The sequence below is a fragment of the Blennius ocellaris genome (genome assembly GCF_963422515.1).
Source record: "Blennius ocellaris genome assembly, chromosome: 2".
In the NCBI taxonomy this organism is placed as follows: domain Eukaryota; kingdom Metazoa; phylum Chordata; class Actinopteri; order Blenniiformes; family Blenniidae; genus Blennius; species Blennius ocellaris.
In genome coordinates, this window is record NC_137651.1 from 3,749,686 (window position 1) to 3,757,150 (window position 7,465).

Below are 7,465 nucleotides of genomic sequence, written 5' to 3' on the forward strand. Positions count from 1 at the left end.
ACCAATAACGCTGAAGCCCAACCTATTGTCGGGGTGTGGCCCCCACCCAGAAGAAAAATGTCGAACCACGGAAGTTGAACACTCTGCTCATACTGCTGCGTGAGACGTTCAGGGTCCAGCACTACTCATATGGCTATCTTTACGTTATTTCCTAAATAAATGGTCAAATGTATCTTGCTGTCTTGAGACCATTTTTAAACAACCAAGTATAAGATCAAAGAACAGGGAGGAACCAGCGGGCTTTAGGCCAGTTTCCAACACGTGTTTCTTCGCCTACATATAGAGTAAGACAACCAGTGCAGAAAATCTTGTTCCTCTAAGGCCACATCCACTGATGATCTTTTGTCTCCCCAGCCTGCTTCAAAAAACACGTCACTGTGTACACGGCTCAACACAAGCTTTCAGGGCATGTAGTACACATGCCAGGCCTTTAGGGGCGCTGTGACTTACCAAGCACAGAAGAAGGCTGGTGAGCAAGGTTAGTTTGACAAGAATTTTAAAATTTCATTTTAATCTTCGTCCCTCGTCAAAGACTAGACTCAAAGTCACATTTTTGTCTTTTGGTCTTATTTAGTCTTATTTAGTTTTAGTTAGAACTTAGTCTGTGGAAATAAGTTTGAATTTTAGTCTCATTTTGATCCTCATTTGAGTCTTTTCTATACACAATCACATTCAGTAAATACTATCAACAGAGATAAAATCCTCACTGTTTGTGTATTTTTGCTGTAATTCACTTGCCCTCTCTACCTCTCTCCCTCTTCCACCCATCCACCGACACACCTCAGAAGCCATGTTTGAAACTAATCTTGTGTTAAAACCATTACATTTCATGAACACACTTGAGCACATCATTTCAATAACTTCACTTCTATTCACAACATTTCAACTTTTCCATGACACTGCCATGTAGCCACTGACAACCTGTTTCTAATGGGAAGACTGGCTTTGTATGCTGTTCACCAGTGTATTGTAATCTGGTGTGTAACTTGACATTGCAACTCTGATTGAGTGCATCAGTGAAGCAGGTTCTGTGTTGGTTCTTCATGACATTCATGTCAGAAAACACTGATTCACAGATATAGGTTGACCCAAGCAGACTAGCATTCTTCGTAGCTGCTGGGCACACACAACTGTACTTTTCTGTGCCAACAAGGAAACAAAAGTTTGGTGCAGCCCTTTAGGCGTTGAGGTGGAGGTTATGTTGCTTTTATTTTGAATAATTCAAGCTCCACCTGTCCAGCAAGTTGAACATTGCACTTAGTTGCTCAGAAATGGTTGTTATGTCCATGTTCATGAAAGGATTGGAAATGAATGACATACATGGTTCAACTTGATCAAAGTCACAAAAGCTGTTCTCAAACTCTTGCCCAAGTCTGTGTATGACTTGACAGTAATTTTCTGCAACTTTGCAATTGAAAAAAGGTAAGCAGAAGTCATTTATTCTGCAAAATGTGTGTGCCTGATGTCTGGTGTCCACCCATGTAAGATCCAGCCGTATCAAATTTAATCCAAAAGAACCGAGATAAAAGTTAAAGTATTGATGAGAAGTAGATATAGATCAATTTAATCTAAGTATCACAATGCATGGAGTAACACTAACTTCCTACGTGTCTGTAATTGGGTAAAAGCTCTACAACTTAAAATTTTACATCGTGTTCATATTTATTTGTGACCTTTATCTGCCAAAGGTGCTGTATGAATACAGTTTACTGATAATGTGATCATAGTTTTGTGTGATCGGTGTAGATTTTCTTATACTCGTAAAAACCTGTTAATATTTTACATCATATGTATGTAAGACTAGAATTAAAGTTGGATTGGAACAAAAGTTGTCACCTAAGGATAAATCAGTGTTAACATTTAGTGAGAACAAGGCATAACACAATGCATTAACAAGTGCTATTGTTATTTCTTTTGCAGATCACTTCACCAGTCCAGAGGTCCGTTTCACGAAGCAGGTTTAAGAAGCCATGGGCTTAACACCGAGCTCTGAATTGAGTTACACTGAGACAGAAAACACGGAGTTTTCGGTTTCACGACGCCGGATATTGACCAGTTTGATGAACTCGGAGTAGTTTCACCTGGAGTCAAGCGCGTGCACCACGACTCTAAAAAAACCGCATCAATGGAGCCCCGATTCAACGAGTCACCATGACAACTGAGACGCGGAGGGCGGAGTTTTTTACGCCAGTGGAGCAGGAAGTATTGATCCCATCATATGGCGAATATGAACATATTTAAAAAAAAAAAAAATGCAACAGCGCAGCGGCTGCTAAAGAGAGGGAGGCGGCGTGGAAGAAGATTGCTGCTCAAGTGAATGCGTAAGTTCAAACGTCTTTGTCATCGCAATATTATTGCAAGGGAATACTGCTTGATGGTAGCTTATTAATTGATTTCTTTTAGGTGCAATTCCGCGGGGGAGAAGCGCTCTTGGCAGCAGCTGAAAGTGAAATATAAAAACATTGTCCAATCGGGTAAGACCGCTGCTAATTTAATTGTTAATCAATACATTTCTTAACGTAATTTCGATCATGTGTGACATTGTACAGTAAATATCAAGTGGCCTTTTGACTGTGCAGGTGTTTTATTCCAACATAATGCTGTTTTCAAACACGTAAATGTCTTCTCACCCATATCATGTGCTGTCAAATAACTAAGGCTAAACTAACGCAGACTTTACTCCGCCAACAGAAAGAAGGCAGATGTAAAACGGGTGGTGGCCCAGCACCTCCACCTTTAACAGAGGCAGAGGAGCCCTAAGCCAGAATGTTGGGAGGCCAGTGGCTGAGGGAATCCCTGGAGGAGCTCCTCTTCAGAGCTCACCCCTCAAGATACCACTTCCTTCATAATATATAATATGCCGAGGCCTATATATTTCTTTAAGCCTATTTTTGTTCATCTTTATTTCCCCATCATGTCTTTTTTTTTGTCACCCAACAGATTGTGATGGTGCTCTCTGCCTGCTGGACCCCCTCATGCCACAACAGACCTTGTAAGTAGGCAACACTCCAAAGATCTTGCAAAATGGTAGTTTAAATATACTAAAACATATTCATCTATGATGAAGAGTATGAGGAAACCCTGTCTGCTGCCTTTACAGAGGAGGATCCACAAAGGCCTATAGAGGTATGATAGTTCTCATCCCATTTACATTTCTTAAACATTGTGGTGGAATAAAGAGTGATATTTTGTCTACACTGAAGTATTGACACATTATTTTTAACAGGGCCTGGCTGGGCAGCAGCAGGAGGGTCCCTCAACATCCACTGCAAGGACTGACAGTGAGACAGATGTTCAGTAAACACCAGAGGTTCATTCTGTGGAATTCATGTCCAACTGTAATAATTGAATGTCCTCCTTATGTCTTCCCAGTTATCTGTAAAACAGATCTATAGACTCCACCTGCTCCAGAACATGTAAAAACTGCTAAGGAAATGCAGATGTGTAAATGGAACTACTGGAGCACAAGTTAAGGGTGGGTGTACAGTCCCAGGTGAATTATGCTAACTACTAACTACATTAACTAAACTAGCTCTTGTATTTGTAGGAAATAAAAAAGACCAAATGAATTGTGCATCATGTCTTTATTTGGTGGTGGTGGTGATCAGACCCCGAAGTGATGATGGCATATGGTGTCTCTGACAGCTCTGCCATTTGCGAGGGAACGCAGCACAACACACAATATCTGCTATGACGTCAGGGCAAGGCTCCGGCTGGTGATGTTGCTAATGTACAGAGCGATTAAACTGTGGATGTACATAATGGTCTCGGCAGTTAAACGGTACCGCTCAAAAAGGAAGGTGTCTGCAAATGCCAGTACATCTATGGTCTGATGATGATCTGTCTGCCAATATTAAATTCTCGGCGAAGTAATGCTGCGCCTTCATCAATCGGATCATTATCAAAAGCACATTCCATATTGAGGGAATAAAGTTGACGTCTAATTTGCCTCGGGAATAAGGCACTGCAGAACTGTTTCGCCAAAACTCCCCCGCTGAATGAGGAAATGAAATCCCGTGTCCGTCTGAAAGGGGGCGGAGCCAGAGCAAAACTCCAGGTTCACTGACAAAAACCTGCTCCCGACCAGGTTAGTTCTAGAGCGTCTGTTGCCCCGGTAACTGACCGGGAGTTGACGTTACACCGCTTCGTGAAACAGGCTTGAGTTACCCCGCTTCCTCTGGTTTGAGTTACCTCTCTTTGTGAAACGGAAAATCCCGCATTACCCTCAACTCGGTGTTCAATAACCTGGGGTAATCCTTAAACCTGCTTCGTGAAACGGACCTCAGACCTTCATGCAGCTGTCATGTCTAAAATGAAAGGAAATAGTGGCATGGAGTGAGGTTAGACAACAGCTTCCCCGGAGGGTCTCTGCACAGAACAACAGATTCTGATGTGCAGCAGATGCCATGACAACATTGACCAATAACGCTGAAGCCCAACCTATTGTCGGGGTGTCGCCCACCCAGAAGAAAAATGTCGAACCACGGAAGTTGAACACTCTGCTCATACTGCTGCGTGAGACGTTCAGGGTCCAGCACTACTCATTGCATATGGCTATCTTTACGTTATTTCCTAAATAAATGGTCAAATGTATCTTGCTGTCTTGAGACCATGTTTAAACAACCAAGTATAAGATCAAAGAACAGGGAGGAACCAGCGGGCTTTAGGCCAGTTTCCAACACGTGTTTCTTCGCCTACATATAGAGTAAGACCAGGGCCGCCCCTGGCCAAGTGGGGGCCCAAAGCAGGATTTTATTTTGGGGCCCCCCTTCCAATAACATTATAATAATAATAATAATTATTATTATTATTGTATTGACGTTTGGAAGCCATCTCTCTCTCTCTCTCTCTCTCTACTCTCCACCTGTAAACAACTGCCTGCCGGCCAATCTGACCGCTGATTGGTCAGATGCTGACGCTTCACGCTTTCAATCATTGAGTCTCTTTTTTTTTTCCTCTCTCTCCTGCCTCGGGCTGACTTGGTGGCGGTGTTCTACGCGACTCTCAACAAAATGCACGCGCATCCTTTGCGCATTTGCAGAGAATGATGATACTTGTCAGAGTGTTTTTATATATATAGTTTCCATATTCATGCTTAATCTCAATCTTATTCCTTCTGTCTTTATTTCGCAGACGCTATTGTTTTAACTTTGTATAAACATGTGTTCTGCCTTGGCAGGGGCACCCTGACGGAGGTTGATAAGCAAGAACACTGCAACCTTGCCTCAGCTGATGTCTCGGTAGCATCCCACGCCTCCAGGGGAGACTGCCATTCTCTACAAATGTCTAGCATAGCAATGTGTTTCTTTTTTTCTGTGTAAACCCTGCCATCTCTTAATCTAAATAAAAGCGCAGGAGAATGGCAGGGAGCTCAGAGTGGGTCGGAGGTGTAACTTGGGCGCCTCCTGTTCATTCTCCTCGCGAGTAAAAACCAAGGCTCATTTCTGTTGTCTTCTTCTTTCTTGCAGATTGAATAAATGTCTGTAGCCTAAACGTGACATACTTTATTGATCCCGAGGGAAATTCAATTCACTTGCGCAAAATGGGGCCACCCATGGATCGCGGGGCCCTACGCACAGCGCGTGTTCTGCGTGTAGGGAGGGGCGGGCCTGAGTAAGACAACCAGTGCAGAAAATCTTGTTACTCTAAGGCCACATCCACTGATGATCTTTTGTCTCCCCAGCCTGCTTCAAAAAACACGTCACTGTGTACACGGCTCAACACGAGCGTTCAGGGCATGTAGTACACATGCCAGGCCTTTAGGGGCGCTGTGACTTACCAAGCACAGAAGAAGGCTGGTGAGCAAGGTTAGTTTGACAAGAATTTTTAAATTTTATTTTAATCTTCATCCCTCGTCAAAGACTAGACTCAAAGTCACATTTTTGTCTTTTGGTCTTATTTAGTCTTATTTAGTTTTAGTTAGAACTTAGTCTGTGGAAATAAGTTTGAATTTTAGTCTCATTTTGATCCTCATTTGAGTCTTTTCTATACACAATCACATTCAGTAAATACTATCAACAGAGATAAAATCCTCACTGTTTGTGTATTTTTGCTGTAATTCACTTGCCCTCTCTTCCTCTCTCCCTCTTCCACCCATCCACCGACACACCTCAGAAGCCATGTTTGAAACCAATCTTGTGTTAAAACCATTACATTTCACGAACACACTTGAGCACATCATTTCAATAACTTCACTTCTATTCACAACATTTCAACTTTTCCATGACACTGCCATGTAGCCACTGACAACCTGTTTCTAATGTTAAGACTGGCTTTGTATGCTGTTCACCAGTGTATTGTAATCTGGTGTGTAACTTGACATTGCAACTCTGATTGAGTGCATCAGTGAAGCAGGTTCTGTGTTGGTTCTTCATGACATTCATGTCAGAAAACACTGATTCACAGATATAGGTTGACCCAAGCAGACTAGCATTCTTCGTAGCTGCTGGGCACACACAACTGTACTTTTCTGTGCCAACAAGGAACCAAAAGTTTGGTGCAGCCCTTTAGGCGTTGAGGTGGAGGTCATTTTGCTTTTATTTTGAATAATTCAAGCTCCACCTGTTCAGCAAGTTGAACATTGCACTTAGTTGCTCAGCAATGGTTGTTTTGTCCATGTTCATGAAAGGATTGGAAATGAATGACATACATGGTTCAACTTGATCAAAGTCACAAAACCTGTTCTCAAACTCTGGCCCAAGTCTGTGTATGACTTGACGGTAATTTTGTGCAACTTTGCAATTGAAAAAGGTAAGCAGAAGTCATTTATTCTGCAAAATGTGTGTGCCTGATGTCTGGTGTCCACCCATGTAAGATCCAGCCGTATCAAATTTAATCCAAAAGAACCGAGATAAAAGTTAAAGTATTGATGAGAAGTAGATATAGATCAATTTAATCTAAAAGTACCACAATGCATGGAGTAACACTAACTTCCTACGTGTCTGTAATTGGGTAAAAGCTCTACAATTTAAAATTTTACATCGCGTTCATATTTCTTTGTGACCTTCATCTGCCAAAGGTGCTGTATGAATACAATTTACTGATAATGTGATCATAGTTTTGTGTGATCGGTGTACATTTTCTTATACTGGTAAAAACCTGCTAATATTTTACATCATAAGTATGTAAGACTAGTATTAAAGTTGGATTGGAACAAAAGTTGTCACCAAAGGATAAATCAGTGTTAACATTTAGTGAGAACAAGGCATAACACAATGCATTAACAAGTGCTATTGTTATTTCTTTTGCAAATCACTTCACCAGTCCAGACCTTCATGCAGCTGTTGTGTCTAAAATGAAAGGAAATAGTGGCATGGAGTGAGGTTAGACAACAGCTTCCCCGGAGGGTCTCTGCACAGAACAACAGATTCTGATGTGTAGCTCAATTGTGTGTGAAGGATATCACATTAGCAATATTATCATCACGGTTTATGTGTATGCTGAGATACTGAAAATATGATCAGGA